This window comes from Diceros bicornis, chromosome 14 (assembly GCF_020826845.1).
Source record: "Diceros bicornis minor isolate mBicDic1 chromosome 14, mDicBic1.mat.cur, whole genome shotgun sequence".
NCBI lineage: Eukaryota > Metazoa > Chordata > Mammalia > Perissodactyla > Rhinocerotidae > Diceros > Diceros bicornis.
In genome coordinates, this window is record NC_080753.1 from 41,699,632 (window position 1) to 41,715,445 (window position 15,814).

The following is a 15,814-nucleotide window of genomic DNA, read 5'->3' on the forward strand; positions in this document are numbered from 1 at the left end:
ACAGACAGATGGGTGGTTCCACGACCAGGAAGCCAACCCAGGCTGCTGAAGTGGTGAGCACCAAAGTTTAACCACTAGGCCATCAGGGCTGCCTCCTAATGTTTCTTTACTTAGAACAGTAATAAAAGCCACTATGACAAGTGGGGAAAGAGAGAGAAAGACTGTAGAAGAAACAGAAAAGCTTTATGTTTTAGTAGTTTTAAAGGCACTTTTTCCTGGTTTTTAAACAAGGGGCTCACATTGTCATTGTGTACTGAGCCCTGTCCATTATGTAGCCAGCCCCAGATAGAAATGGCAGCTGCTAGAGGTGGGGTAGAGAGAATGAGTTTTCTGGCATGAATTGAAGGTCCTGGTTTGGTGACTGGGGATGACAGTGCCACTGCTGGATCAGGGGAGCCAGGAGGAAGAGCAGGGGAGACAATGACGGCAGCTCAGGATATGTTGCATTTGAGGTGCCTGTGGGACATTTAGACAGAAACATCAGACAGATGGGGAGCCAGGCCTGGGCTTGAGAGAGAGATGGGTTATCCACAGAAGGGGGCCTCATGCAAATGCTGAAGATCATTTAGGGAGCAGAGATAGGGAGAAGAGCTCTGAGGATGAGACCTCAGTTGAAATGGGGAGCAGTGCAGAAGGTAGTACCTGATGTTAGGGCACGACTTGCCCAGGACACTCCAGGTGCAAGAAATGTCATATTTTTTAATTTTTCTAGATAAATTAAATTCTATCCTGGGATCCCATTTGAAGGAATGGCAAGAAGCCCTCTACCCAGTCATTTTGCACATGTTCCTCTGCTGGTGGAGCAGCACTCTTGAGGTTTATACAGTTTTGCAAACTCCTTTGGTTTCACAGTATTGCTACTAAGCACCTTAGCTGGAAAGGGAAATATGAGTAGGCAGCCTTCTTCCTTCTTGCCTGCCCACCTCCCTTGCTGCCCATCTTCTGCAGGCATGAGAGGTGGTAGAGTGAAGCAAATAAAACTTAAGTTTCAGAGGCCCTTCCAATGGCCTGGACTTAATTTATATGCATAATTTTGCATCTTTTCTTTAAAAAGGGACCTAAAATTGTATAAGCTTCAGGGCCCTAGAAGGGACATTTTTTTCCCAGATACTGTGTAATGTACACACCACAGCCCCAGACACGGGGATAAGGTCATATACTCTAGGCCTGGGCATCTTGACTGCAATGTGCATGTTACACAACTCCTGTGATGCCATTTTCATCAGAGCTATTTAGAGAGGGGCTACCAAGCTGGGCAAAGTGAAAAACTTTTTGAGATACGACCTCCCTCCCTGTTGCTATTTCTATATATTCTGGAACGTGCAAGGTATATATGTATTGCTGAAAGTATTGCCAGCTGCTGCAACAAATATCTTTCAAAACATCAGAGAATGAATCCAACAGTAATTGAGTTCTTGCTCACATAGTCGTCAATACAGGTGCTCCTGGCTGGCAGGCAGGTTTCATGGGTATGACGACTCCTTTCATCTGACTCCTCATCCCCGAGAGCACAGAGTCCTCTGCATGTAGCCAGGAAGAAGGAAGAGAAAGGGACCACCTCCTAAAGGCTTTGGCCCAGAAGGGACACACCTCACTTCCACCCATATTCCATTGGTGAGAAACAGGTCCATGGACCCACCTGGATGTAGGGGCTGCTAGGAAATGTATTCCCTGCCTGGACAACTAATTACCAGTGACATCTCTATATCATAGAAGGAAAAAACATGAATTTTGGTGGACTGTTAGGTTTCTCAGCCTCAGCTTTTATTCACACAACACATAAAGAGCAAATCCTACTTTCTGATTACATTGGAAAGAACAGATAAATGTTGCAGAAAACACTTTCTGCTCTTTTTCTTCTTATTATTTTTTTTTCCTGTGGGGATTTTGTTAGACAAAAGAGAGGTGCTCTCCAGAAATGTTAATCTCAGCTCCAGGGATGGTAATTTCTAACAGAAAGTCAGAGCACTTGTAAAGGCTGCTGCAGGCACTGAATGAAGCACATTCCTTTAAACTCTGTTTCTGTTTATTTCAAAAGTAGACTGTACCCTGAGGCCAATTTGTGGAATTTGAAAAGTTTGACTTCAGGATATCCAGTCTCCTCTTGGTACTCAGTTTCAGATGCCAGGGCCTGCTGACTTTTTAACCCTATCCCTTATCAGACAAGCTTCTGCAAGGCCAGGGCCCTCACCTATTTCACATTTGAATACTGGAAGGAATGAAGTCAGTGCTTGAAAGACAGAGATAGGTGCCAAAACCATTGGTAGAACAAAAAGAGAGATAGAGAGAGAAACTGTCATCATTACGTACCTTAAAAATTCATTTTTTCTACTTATTTTCCATTGTATTTTAAGTCTTTTATTTCTCATTGATGAATAAAAGATTCATCATTCATTCTCTTTCGTTAAACAGATTTCAGGCATAAGAAGCAGGTAGAAGTCTTCAGTGCAAGGGAGTCTTCTTACTCCCTAGATTATCCTTTATCCAAATCCTGCCATGGAGTGAATCCTGTTTTCAACACTTTCCCTTGTTGGGGGAGGGGAGAGCAAGAGCCCTTCCTCCTCATGTTCCTTCCCCACCTTCATGCTTAGCAAGATGAATAAGGTTCTCAGATCCACAAAATTGGGAATCTCAGACCTAGCCAAAATAGTCCCCTAACCAATCAGTGGCAAGGAGTTACCATTATTATAAAAAAAAAATGTTAATGTTAGTAATATTTACTCTGTACTGGGTGTAAGTGTATCAAACAGGTTTCTATTACAATTATGCCTGAGAACAAACACCAAACATCTCAGGACATTATATCCACATTTTTTTCCTACTTCATGGGTCTGCAGGGTGACTAGGATGCAGCTGGTCTGGAGTGGGCTCACCTGGGCTTGGCTGACTAGGTTGGAATCCAGGCTGGAGGTTGGGTTCTGGTCACCGCCAGAGGTCTCTTCATTCTGAGACCAGGAGCTACAAGACATGTTCTTCTCCCAGTCCTGGTAGATGGCAGAAGCAGAGGAGCCAAGCTAAACCATGCAGGCATATTTAGAGCCTCTATTTCACTGACATTCCATTGACCAAGCAAGTCACATGGCCAAGTCCAAAGTCAAGGAAGTGTGGCACTGAAAAGATTCATGGCTGACAACAGGAGAACTGGGGGCAGTGAGCCTATCCACCACAGCAGAGAGGTCTGACCATAAAAGTAACATGTGCTAAACCCAGAAAACCAGAAATACATACACGCACAGCACATAGGGCGTATGTAATCCCATCACAAAAGGAAACACATTGGAAAAACTTTTCTCCTAGTCTCTGCATCCTCCACACTTGCTCCTGCCCCAGGTACCCACCAGACGACAGATACAGCATGTAACCACCACACAACAGACAACATGTTCCCACTACACAACAGACACAACATGCAGGCACTATACAACAGTTTCAGTGTCAATCTCCAATGCCATAAATACTGGCAGATATAACCCAAAGAAGCAAAAGCTCTTTGGGGTCCTCAATAATTTTTATTTGTATAAAGGCCAAAAAAGTGGAAACTGCTGCTGTCCTCACCGAACCTGAACCTTGTGATCCACTTGGTCCGGTATTCACGTGCTTAGCTGGGACCTGAAACCCTAGGCCATACTCAATAACTGAGTACTGACTTGTTGTTTATTGCAGAGACACCTGAGCCAGGCCAGATCCAGATGTGTCCTTATCAGTCATCCTTCTTCACCCCTTTTCTAGGCCTGGGGAGCTAAAATGCATGGTCTGGAAATCCTGGGCGTAGGTCGGAAAGGGACCATCAGGTCCTGGGACCCCTTGGCTATAATGGTGGAGCATAACCCCGCCACAGCCTTGGCCTCCTCCCACCTCACTAGTCCTGCTTTCTCTATTTCTGACCTCCATTTGTGGTTTCCCCCTCCCCTCTTACATCCTAGCGCGTCCTGTCGTCCTCACCCCTAGTCCACAGTGTTTGATGTCAACTAGAATATCAGGCTGAATGTGTCACTCTGATGTTAAACTAGCAGGTTTTCTGCCTGTCACTTTCTCACTCTTTATTCTTGGTTGGGAGCCATGTGGCAGCAATAGTTTCCTGAGACTGGATGCTGCCCCATGGTTACAAGCAAATGAGTTACTAAAGCAACAACCTAATGAGGGAGAGTTGGGGCTGGGGCCTGAAGAGGGTGTCAAGGGGGCCTCTGGAGGAGGTTCTCTTACTTGACCAGGGGAAAGAAGGGCCCATTTCCCTCCACAGGGTGCTGTGCTGTGGTATTGGAGATGGCCAGGGCTTCTCTACTTGGCTCTGAGACCAGCAAATTTGTCATGCTGGCTGCAGAAGGTCCCTGCCCTGTGACGGATCAGGCCACTCTCAGGCACCGTGACCCCCTGGGCCCCTGTGAATGCTGGACAAATGAAGAGGGGGCTGTCATCAGACCTCAGCCTGAAGAAGGGTCTCAGAGGCCTAGAGTAGGGTGAATGGGGACATCAGTGTATGTGCGATCTGTCCCTCATGTTACAGAAGGAAACATCTCCAGCTTCATAGTCCAGGAAGACGCCCATCTGGCGAAGGGGCTCTGTCATGGAGAGAATCTTCTCAGGAGAGGACAGGACCCAGTACTAGGTTCCAACAATCTCCAAGGTCCGGCCAAAGCCCATTTATGACGTACATTGCCCTATATGATCTGGAGCTCTTGCCTCTCTGAATTTATCTCTTCCAACTCTCCCTGCACTAGCCACACCTGCCTCTTGGATTCCTTGAAACTGCCAGACATGTTCCTGCCTCAGGCCTTTTGCATATGTTCTTCCTGCTACCCCAGCTTGCTCAGTCCTCAAACATCTGCATGGCTCATTCCTCACTTGCCCAATTGCCATCTTTTATGTGAAGCCTTCCCTGATCATCCTATTTATAATTACCACTCCACCCTAGCACTCCCTATCCTCTCTCTGATTAATTTTTTCTACAGTACTTATCACCATCTGATATAATCCACAGTTTAATTAATGATTTCACTCCTTGTTTTCATTACTTCATTTATTGCTCTCTGCCCCTCTAGAAAGTGAGCCCCAAGAAGGTAGGGATCTTCTGTGATTTATCTCCAGTTTCTAGAACAGAGACTTGAATATGTGATTCTTGTTAAGTATTTGTTGAATGAATTGATGAATGTCTGTAGATAAAGAATTTCCCTGCTCTGTCCCTTGGGAAAGCCAATGGGCAGGAAGGGAGGGCTTCAGCAGGCAGCACTTCTGGGTGTAGATAGACACCCGCCCACACCACTCTCCATGGTTTATGATGCTTCTAAATGTTTAAAAATTGCTGCAGGATAAGGACCATACCAGGGAAAAAAGATCAGATTTACCCTCAGAGAAGAGACTAAAACCTATGTATTTTAAGACTTTTATGTACTTTAAGATTTTTCCCCTTGTGACAAGGGGAGAGGCCTCAACTCAGCAGCAGCCCCTAGCCCTTCAGGGCCCAGGACCTTTCTACCCCACACCCCTACCTCCCCATCCCCACTCCAGGCTCCAGTCTGTCTGCTGAGGATCCTGCCTCCACACAATGAGCCTCCAGAGGGCAGGGAACTAGCCTGGAATGAAAATCACAGTTTCCTCCTCCTGGTTAAGCAGGGTGTTATTGATGGAGCAGGACACGTTCCTCACAGAGAGGTCCCTGATGACCACAGCCATGGTGACTATGAAGATGTTGTCTGAGTCCGCAGTGTAAGCCTCCTCTAGGGAGGGCATGATCTCACCGTAAGGGTCCCTCCAAACCACTCTGGGCTCTCGGTGCCACCCTACAGATATGCACTCCAGCCAGATGTCCCCATCCTAGTGGCCCTTCATTTCAATAGGGGCTTAGAGCCCAGGCCTGAGGAGAGAGACCAGGGCTCAGATAAAAATGCAGTGGTGTCTTAGCCAAAGTGTCTTAGAAGATCAGCTCTTAATGGTGAAAGACAGGTGAACGGGGGAGAGAGCAAGAGTCCACTGTCCAGAGAAACTGACTATGCATATTCCATGCATTCCTGCTGTACCTCTTCTGTGAACGGTTGGATGAAAGAAGGAAAGGAGGGAGGGACAGAGGAAGGAACGAAGAAGTGATAGAGGAAAGCCATGTGGTTGGAGAACACCAGGAGACTAATATGCCAAATAAATTATGAGGAGAAAGGACTACATGACATTTTTTTTGTGCTCCACCTATAGACCCCATCACAGCACCAAGCCCTTCCTCCTAATAAATGTTTGTTGACTGACTCATTCAGGTAGAGATTCTAATATTCTCACTTCTGTGTGGATGTGTCCACTCTGACCTGAAACAGTCAGGTTCAGGATTTCACTTTTGGCCCTGGGAGGGCTTCTCAGTAGCCTTAGCTTCCTGAAGCTCTAAAACAGGTGAGGCATAGGCAGTGTTGTATTCATTGACGTAAGTAGTGGCCATATTGGTTATAGTTCCTAATAATTCAGTAATCTGTACATTAACGTTTTATGAATTTTTCTGTATATGTATTGTATTTCACAATAAAAATGTCTAATTCTAAAACATGTTACTGAGGAAGATCCTCAGAGATCTGCAAAAAGTAAGCATTCAACATTCTCCCCTATTCAAGGCTACAGCGAGTTCTGTGTGTGCTTCTCAAGAGTTGATGCCCACAGCTTAGAGGGCAAACCCACTCATTTGGCCCTTGGGCAGGAAGAAACCATCCTCCCTGTATAAAGGGGACTCTAGGCAGATATCTGTTGGTCTGCCATGGGCCTGAGTGTAAGAGTGAAAATTTCCACGGGAGTCACACAGTGAAGAAGCAGGGGAATAAAATGAAATGACACACCTGCCACCATCAGGCACATGATGGCCTCATCGTAGGATTTGCTTTCTTGGAAATAACAGCTGTAGATGCTGTTTTCATGGGCTGTGATGTTGTGGATGATCAGCGCCATGTTTCCCTTGCTGATCTCTTCCTTCACAAAGGTTGTTCTTCCTCGGTATTCCTCCATCTGCTCCTCTGTCCTCTCTCGGCCACCCTTATACACAAGCACTGCTGGGGAGAACTGAGACCTGAACCACCACACCTCCTTGTCCTCAGCACTTTTCTCAGGTGACAGGTGGCAGCATAACATGCTGTTTCTTCCCACTATGCCCAGGATTGGATCAGCTGGCCCCACGACAGTAAAGTAGTCTGTTCAACAAAGGGGGATAATCATACAGGGGCACCAGCATCACATATCTAAGGCAGGAAAGGAAGTGCATATCCCAGTCCACAGACAGATTTTTTCTCTGTTTCTAATTATTCTCTCGGACATATTGTTTCTAAGGCCACAGGGGCTTCCTGGCCTGAGGATTCTGGGGGCCAGTAGCTGTGGCTGGTCGGCAGCAATAGACACCTTGTAGGAGTATCTACTGAGGCTGCTGATGCTTCCTGAACAAAACATGGAGAAGCATACACTGAGCACCCCCTACTGACGCTGTGCATATAGAGGTTGCCTTCCATTCCCCAATCTAGCACAGTGCCTGGAGTGGAGGATAAATTTGAGCTGTCCAACAGGGTAGCCACTAGCTAGTCTTGATGGAAATATGCTGTAAATGGAAAATACACATGCACGGTTTTGAAAATGTAGAATAAAAAATATTGAATATGTCATTGTTAGTGTTTCACATTAATTAAAATTTAAACAATAATATTTTGATTATTTGGGATTAAACAAAATATACTATTAAAATTTCTTTAATCTGCTTATTTGTTACATTTTTAAATGTAGCTACTGAAAAATTTAAAAATTGTGTACATAGCTGGCCTTTGTGGCTTTCATTGTATTTCCATGGGACGACGCTGGTGTAAATTCCACGAGCATATGCAGAAGGGAAGAATGAGTGAACATAACTGCAGCACTTCCTCAGACTGCAGTGTTTTGCAGACTGAAGTGTTGAAATACTTTCTGAGAATCTTATAGGAGCTAGTGGCATGGACCCTACCTGAGACCAGTGCAAACAAGCTGAGGAGGAGGAAGAAGAGAAGGGATCCTGGCAGGGAGAAATGCAGAGAAGCAGCTGGCTCCATAAGCACCAAAGAGCAGTCATCAAGGAGGGACAGAGAGCAGAGACCTGGGGCACAGACATGGAGAAATTAGCCAAGGAGACTTTGCTCCACAGTTCTGATTTAGGTCAAACTATCCTGTAACCCATGTTGGTATCATCAGTGCCCCAACTTCTGTCTTGGGCAGCTCTCTTCCTCTCCTTGTTCAGGTATCTCCTAGTAGATTGATTCATTAAATATTCCATGGAATAAGCCAACAATACAAGGAGCAGAGAGGTGGTTTTCTGCTCTCTTGGGCTCACTTTTCTGTCCAGAGTTGAGTTTCTTTAGTTGTCACTTCATATTCTTTCATACCCTCCCTCCCTTCCCTTTGTCCTCCCTGCGAATCAGGCTTTGCAACCCCATGTAAAGTCAGCCATGGAAAGTCTCCCCACCAGGAAGCTTGCCCTCTCCTAGGGACCCTGCCTTTCCCCCCAGGAGGGCAGAGGTGGGGGGAAGGCCCTTCCTCCACTTACTGCCCCACCCCCATTCAATAGCTGTAGGGCTTCCCCTCCCTTTCCTACTTTCTAGAATTAACTTCTGTTTTCTTTTCTTTGCTGATGCTCAAATGATGGTTTTCCACTTATCTCTTTTCTCTGGCTCATGGGCACAGTCACAACCGGAAAACAGACTTTCAAAAACAGAGAAAAAAATTTTCTTCTCTCCTATTAGTCAGAATGCGGGGCGCTGTGGGACCTGGGAGCAGGTCCACTCTGTGACCAAAAAGTCCCAAGATTTCCAACGAATGGTTTAGAGCTCTGGATTGGTCGACTGTGGGTCAGCCAGCCAAAGGTAGCCCTGAGCGTACTTTCTCACCAGTCACTTGGTAAAATACACAAAAACAGTTTAAGAATTAAAATCCCACAGCTGCAAATAGCCTTTTGAGATGATCTGGCCTTTCTGTTTCCTTTTTCTGTTTTCAGAATCAAGATACTTTCTTTCTTTCTTTTGCAAAACGTGGAGATTCCCTGCAGATTGTGGCACTGCTGCTAGCCAGGAGGAGAGGTCTCATGTGTAGAACTGTGTCTGGAGTAGAGGGTGGGGTGGGGGTAGGGAGGTGATGAGATAAACATAAGCAAGCCTCTTTCTTTAGCCAGAGGAATCTTGTTCAAGTTGTTCTACTTGTGGGGGTAGTAGGAAGATAAGAAGGGACACGGGGAGGTGTTGGGGGGTAAAGAATAAAGCAGGACAGCAGCTGCAGGAGTAGACTGTGGACCGCGTCATTCATTCAAAAACCATTGAGGGAGAGATGCTGAGGATACTGAGGCAAAACCCCTTTCTCTCAGGGAGGTGTCATTCTAGTGGGGCAGGAAGATGGCAGCAAACAAAGACTTTCCAGTTGGGCTTCATCCTCTGCCAGTAGATGGACTGCCAGTAGTGTAACACCCCCCTACACCTACAAAATGCTCCTCTCCCATGACCCACAGGCCTCAATCTGGCCATTGTATAGATTTCTTCTAGAATGCTTCCTGAGACACGTTTCTTCACATTTCCCTCAAGAGCCTAAATGCTTCCCTTGGAAGCCTCCAATTCCTTTCTGATTCAATTCAAAGCTATGCAATTAACACACCAGCAATGGCTCCACAATTTCCTCCCAGGACTGGGTTGCTCTTGAGAAGGGACGGAAGAGGGGGCTGTGAGAGTCTAAGAGCCTGACCTGCCTATAGCCTCTATCTGAATAAAATAAGGCAAGGGATTCTGGGGAAGTTGGAGCCAGAAGTATTCAGTGAAGCCAGGGCTCAACCCCTGTGGTTGTTGGCCTGACCCAGAGGAAACACATGTTTTCCAAGCATGAGGAGGACCCATCGCCCATGAGGTAGCCTAGCAGGGAATCATGTCCAACATGGGCGTGCCACTTCTGATCACGACAACCTGACCTTATCATTCTCTGTCTTGAGAGGAATTAACCTAGCAACTGTGTTCCTTTCTTTGAGTCATCTCCAGCTGTGGATTCCTTCCAGTTGAGGCCAAGTAAAGACATTCCTACTCTGTCCTGTTCAAATTCTAAATTACTGACAGATGGAATCAACGAGCATATCAAAATGGTTGTATGAAGCTGCAAAATGGTTGTATGTTTTCAGGGCTTCAGCAACACTAACCAGTACATTTACCTTGTCACAAGAGAACAAATTTCATAGAACAAACAACATGAATAAATCTAGGGTCCCAAAGGCACTGGAACCAAGGATAAGAAAGTTGCCCAAAATCTCTCCTTCTCGAACCTTTCTCTCTGAAATTCTACTTCGGTGTAATTTCTTTGTAGCTCACCTTACTTTTGGTTCTCTAGACAACACTGTGGATGGAAAACACCTTCCCACAGCTCCCATGCATACCTGCTACTAACCAGGTATAACTGGTTACGTATCACTGAGCTATTCAATCAAAATGTACAAGGTATTCCCTCTGGCCTAGTGTGGGTCAGATGTCCATCCAGATCCAGTGCATGTCAGGGGGTAATGGGGCTACAGTATGCAGACATATATTGGAAGACAGGAAGTCACCACTGTGAAATGGATGGATGTTGAAGGAATGCAACAGCTCTTAACAGGCATTCAGTATATTCCCAGAGGCAGAGCTCCTAAATAAATGCTGCGATTGCCCAATCCCATAGCCCCTTGGACCAGGTAGGCAGTTTCCTGCAAGGTAACAGTTTCCCAGGTGCCTGCATTTCTTCTTCTTTACCTGAGAAATTTCTCTAACACCAACGACCCTTGCTCCTTTGCATATACACAGCTCAACCTGGAAGAGTATATCAGTTAACATCCCAGGGGCCACCTTCAACCAATTGGGGATAGTAGTTGTGGAAGAATGGCCCAGGCTCCCCATCTCCACTAGGAGGATTCTGAGGTATAGCCCACAATTTCGCATGGTTTCTCAGAGTGTCCTGGGTGAGACCAAGCCCAGTTGTCCACATGATAACCAAAATTAAGGTACCCTCTATGCCATTTTTCACTTAGTTAGCTTTTCTTCTTTTATTAATTTCTGAACTTGGGTTTTCTAGGATCGCTTACCAAATAGACCACTTGAACCCAGTCTTTGACACAGAGCCAGCTTTTGGGGAAAGCAAACTAAGACATGAGATTTGGTAGAAATTTCACCACACATTGTATCCAACAGTGAGAATTATCCTTTCTGGAGAAGAACACTCTGACAAATATACCTGAATGCAGTAAGTGAATGAAGAACTAACAGATAAAATTTCAAAAAATTCACAGACATGTCCTATCATGGCGGCCCCTGGTCTCTACAAGAGCCTACCAAGATGGACACCTCCTCCTCCTTCAGAGTGAATGAGGCTGTGACTGTGATAAGTGTAGTAGGCTAAATAGCCCACATCATCATCTTTGCAACCTGTTGAAAAATAAATGGCAAGCAATGGGATATATTGGAGCATATGAGGAGACCATTTGGTGTAAAACTAATTCTGCCTGACCTTGTTTTTTCCAAAAGGGACCTGTAGCCTCTGTTCATTCATTGTATATCTGTTTTAAGCAATTAACATGAAAAAATGGCCTTAAGATATGGATGCAACTTCCCCCACATTGGCATTTCCTTAAGGATAAGCATTTCTCCCTAGGCTAGGATTTTATTGCTGCACTCATCCTGTGACCACCCAACTCAAGACAACAGTCCTGCCACCAATCACACCCATGGAGACAGCAGACCTGATACCCGCTGTGTCCATCAATTGCTGTGCCAACAGGCCAACCTCTTGACTATTGTAAAGGGACATTGCAATCATATGTGATACATGCTCTTTGATAGTATATAACCACTCTGCACACCCCACTTCTTTGGAGTGCTCCATTTCTTTGTGAAAGGACTCTGCCAGGCTATATGGTCCTCAAAAGTTGGCTCATAATAAACTCATCCCAATTTTGATTTATAGATTGGTAATGGATTATTTGTGTCTACATGTGAATATGATACATTACATGGAAAAAGGAACCTTACAGATGGAATTAAGATTTTTGACCTTAAAGTAGGGAGATTATCCTGGATGCTTAGGAAAATTATCCTCGATGATCTGAGTGGACTCAATCTAATCACCTGAATTCTTAAAAGTGGAAGAAGACAAAAGAGTCAAAGTCAATGGAAGAAGAACCAGGAGAGAGTCAAAGATTGAGAGTCACTCAAACTGCCATTGCTTCTTTGAAGACAGAGGAAGAGGGCCAGAAGCCAAAGAAGGTAGCAGCTTCTAGAAACTGGGAATAGCCCTCAGCTAACAGCCAGCAAGGAATGGCAACCTCAGTCCTACAACTGCAAGCAACTGAACTCTGCCAATAATCTGAAGCAGCAAGTAAACAGATTCTTCCCTAGGTCCTCCAGAAAGGAACACACCCTGCAGACACCTTGATTTTAGCTCAGTGAGATCCATGTTGGACTTCTGATCTACAGAAATGTGAGATAATAAATTTATGTTGGTTTAGGTTGCAATTTGTGATAATTTATTATGGTAGCAATAGAACACTAACACAATATGTCATTTGAGAAAATATTGCAATGAAGTAAACTGGGACACTGTGGAGAATAAATGGTGGAGGCAAAAATCTAGAAAAAGCTCAGTCGAAGAGAGAAGATTATTAACAGATTTGTTTAACAAATGTAACTTAAAAACCATGTTCTGGGTGGAGGAGATACAGTGGTGAACAATAGTGATGATAATGAAGAGTATCCTTTCCCCAGTATCCATCAGTTGAAGGGAACATCCCTCCACATCAATGAATGATCAGGGGTGGAAATATCCCTTTCCCGGATATGGATTCTACAGTGTGACAAAAATATCACTAAAGTTCATCTAGCTTCACTCCTCTCAAATTCTTATTCCACAGACAATCTTTAGGTTCTAAGTTGTGCTTCCTAGAGACATTAAAAGTAGGAGGATTGGTTCTGGACCCATGATCATGCATCACATTGACAGAATGGGTACACCTCTGCTCATTATTAGTGAAGAGTTTGGCCTCTAGTCCCTTCACATCCTGTGTGATGCAGTCCCTGTGAATTCATTCTCTGGACCACGTCACCCTGCAGACTCAATCCAATGAAGTGCTGGACCTATGGCTCTGACAATGGACCTTGAAGGAATCAAGTGGGATGTGGCCTCCAGAGTCACCTACAGTGATCCTCAGCCTGGGGTGTCATAGGAAGGGAATCTCAAGGTTGCACACGGTCCTTTCCCCACTGGGGCAAAGAGGCAAAAAATGAGGAATAAGCTAGGGTTTTGGGGTGGACGGGGCCAAACTTCTCCCAGCAGCACAATGTTCTGTATGAAATAAGTTGCTTAATTTGGCTCTGCCTCAGTTTCTGCATTCTTGAAATGAGACTACCTCACAGGGTTGTTGTGAAGATTAAATGAGTGAGACTCACTTAAAGCATTTAGCACAGCACCCAGTACATTTTAAGTTATCTATAAACATCAGTTATTGTTGTTCAAATCCCAGCTGTCTTTCACTTATTGAGTCTCCTTTGGAAAGTTAATTCACTTTTCTTCACCCCTGTTTTCTTATCTATAGAAAGGAGACAATAAAGTGGTACCAAAGTCAACTGTCATATGGAATAATGGAATTAATACTAATGAAGTGCTTCACACAGTGTGTGCATTTAGTAAGTATTTTATTGTTGTGATGTGTTGCTGTGAAGGAGGAGGCCCTCAGCTCCAGGTTGGGCAGGGGGTAACAATGATGTTACTTCAGCCTAAGGGTCCCCATTCCCATCAGCATTGACTAGGGTGACTGGGGTCTCCAGGGAAAGGTCATACACCAGGTCAGGAACAAGAGAACTTTGCTCTCAGGTCAGCGCTGGGCAAATGGTCAAGGCAGTGAGATCCCATGATGTGATTCTGAAAACAGGGCACAGAGGTCCAGAGAAGGTGGTGTGCAGGAAGGTGTAGATATGAGATCCATCCATGGTATTGTAGAATGAGACCTCACCAGTCTCATAGTCCAGGAAAACCCCAACTTTTTGAAGAGGATTGGCAATTGTCAGATAGGTCCGGTCGTAAGTGAGAGCGCAATAGTCATTCTCAGCAGATAGCCCCATAATCCAAAATCCACTCTCGGGTGCTACATAAACCCGATTTTTCCTATCCACGTTCTGCCTACACACTCCGACGTACCACCCTTTTCTATCACCAACCTCCACTTCCCAGAAGTGTCTTCCTGATGTGAAGCTCTTATACCCAAGCACACAGCAATGCCTATTAAATCTCTTAGGATTGTATGGCAGATATAGTAGTCCTGCCCACCACAGGCTCCTCTGGTCCTCAGAAACACGGAGGGTAGGATGTGCTGTGTCCGGATCCAGAATCACATCTGCTGCAGAAATTATGGGGATGCGCCATGGGGTCAGCCACTGTTCCCAGACTTCAGAGCCTCAGCCTTAAGACCTGGGTCTGGCTGAGGAGTTCTGAGTCCAGAGCATGGTGTCCCTAGCCTTCCTTGAATGTGATCCTCTCAGCAATACGAAAAGACCAGAGATCTTGTGTTCAGTGGAGTAGAATGCTGAGGGTCTGCTTATCCCAACATTGGAATGGTCTCCTTCCTTCCATCATTTTCCTACTTCCTTCCCCAAAATGACTCTGCCCACCTTGCTTTATAGTCACACAGATATACATTTCAATCCTTGCTCTACCACTCATGAGCTAAAAGAGTTTTCCTTTTCTGCAGTCTCTTTTCCATAGATCCAAGCTATATAATATCTTTGAGCCTCAATTTCTTTATCTGAAAAGTGGGGATAAAAATATTAATCTCTAGAGTAGAAAAAGATAATACATGTTTTATATATAGCCCAGGGCCGGGCATGGAGGAAGAACCTGATGTTGTAATAGCTCCATGATTTTTCTGTGCCAGAGGCCATGTGGGGGCTCTCTGTGCTCCCAGAACCCCCTTCCACCTTTCTCTATGCTATTATGGGTGCTGGGAATCTATCCTCTATGGACAGCATCACTGGGGTCCCTTACTTCTGGTTACCTGTTGGGTTAGGCCAATGGGAGGTACTAGATGAAGATTGGAAAGAGAAAGGAAAGAGAGGAACAGCATTTATTTCCCCCACTTCCTCCCTGCCAACATCAGATAGTGATGCTCTAACAAGGCATGAGTCCTCCCAGGCAGCCCCATCCTTGAGCTACAGCTTCCTCTGGGCTCCGGTAACTGCTCCCTCCCCCTATTCCTTCAAGCCTAGGGATGGTGACAGCACCCCACTCTTGTGATACCTGGGGCACTTCACATTCCCTTGTTGGTTTCCTTTAACCACACTCCTAACTTTGTAAAGAGTTCCTTTTCTAAACCTCCTTCAACCACCCAGTTTGAACAAGCCATCACTTTCTTGTTGGTTTCTTGACCAAAACTCCTTCATTACCTCATTTAATGTTTACCTCAACTCTTAAACAGTAGTAATTATGATCATCATTTAAAAATGAGGACACTAAATTTCAGAAACCTTAAGTAACTTGGGAACACACAGGAGCAGGAGGTGGCATAAGAAGCTTGGGAAAAGCAAAGAACTTTGTGTACTCCCTTCTCTCCTTGGTCACTCCACATCCTCACTCTCCCTGCAGTATTACTTCACTCTGCCTCTCCTTTCCCTCAGCCCAACCTTTATGCCTCTTCCTCCCATGAAGATCTGTGGAAGCCCAGGAGATCTCTCTGGTTCTCTGAGATCTCAGCAGGAAGGCCCTGGAGATGGGCATGCCTTTGAGACCAGGACCTCCTGTGTCCCACCCACAACTCTCCCGGTCATGGGGACTTTTCTTGCCAGAATCTCAAGAG

At 45.3% G+C, this 15,814-nt stretch overlaps 2 pseudogenes; both read right to left on the reverse strand.

The window, feature by feature from the left end:
• Positions 1 to 3,990: 3,990 nt before the first annotated feature.
• LOC131413369 (putative butyrophilin subfamily 2 member A3) lies at positions 3,991 to 15,785 on the reverse strand (annotated as a pseudogene).
• On the reverse strand, positions 5,566 to 8,069 carry LOC131414214 (butyrophilin subfamily 2 member A2-like; annotated as a pseudogene).
• Positions 15,786 to 15,814: the final 29 nt, after the last annotated feature.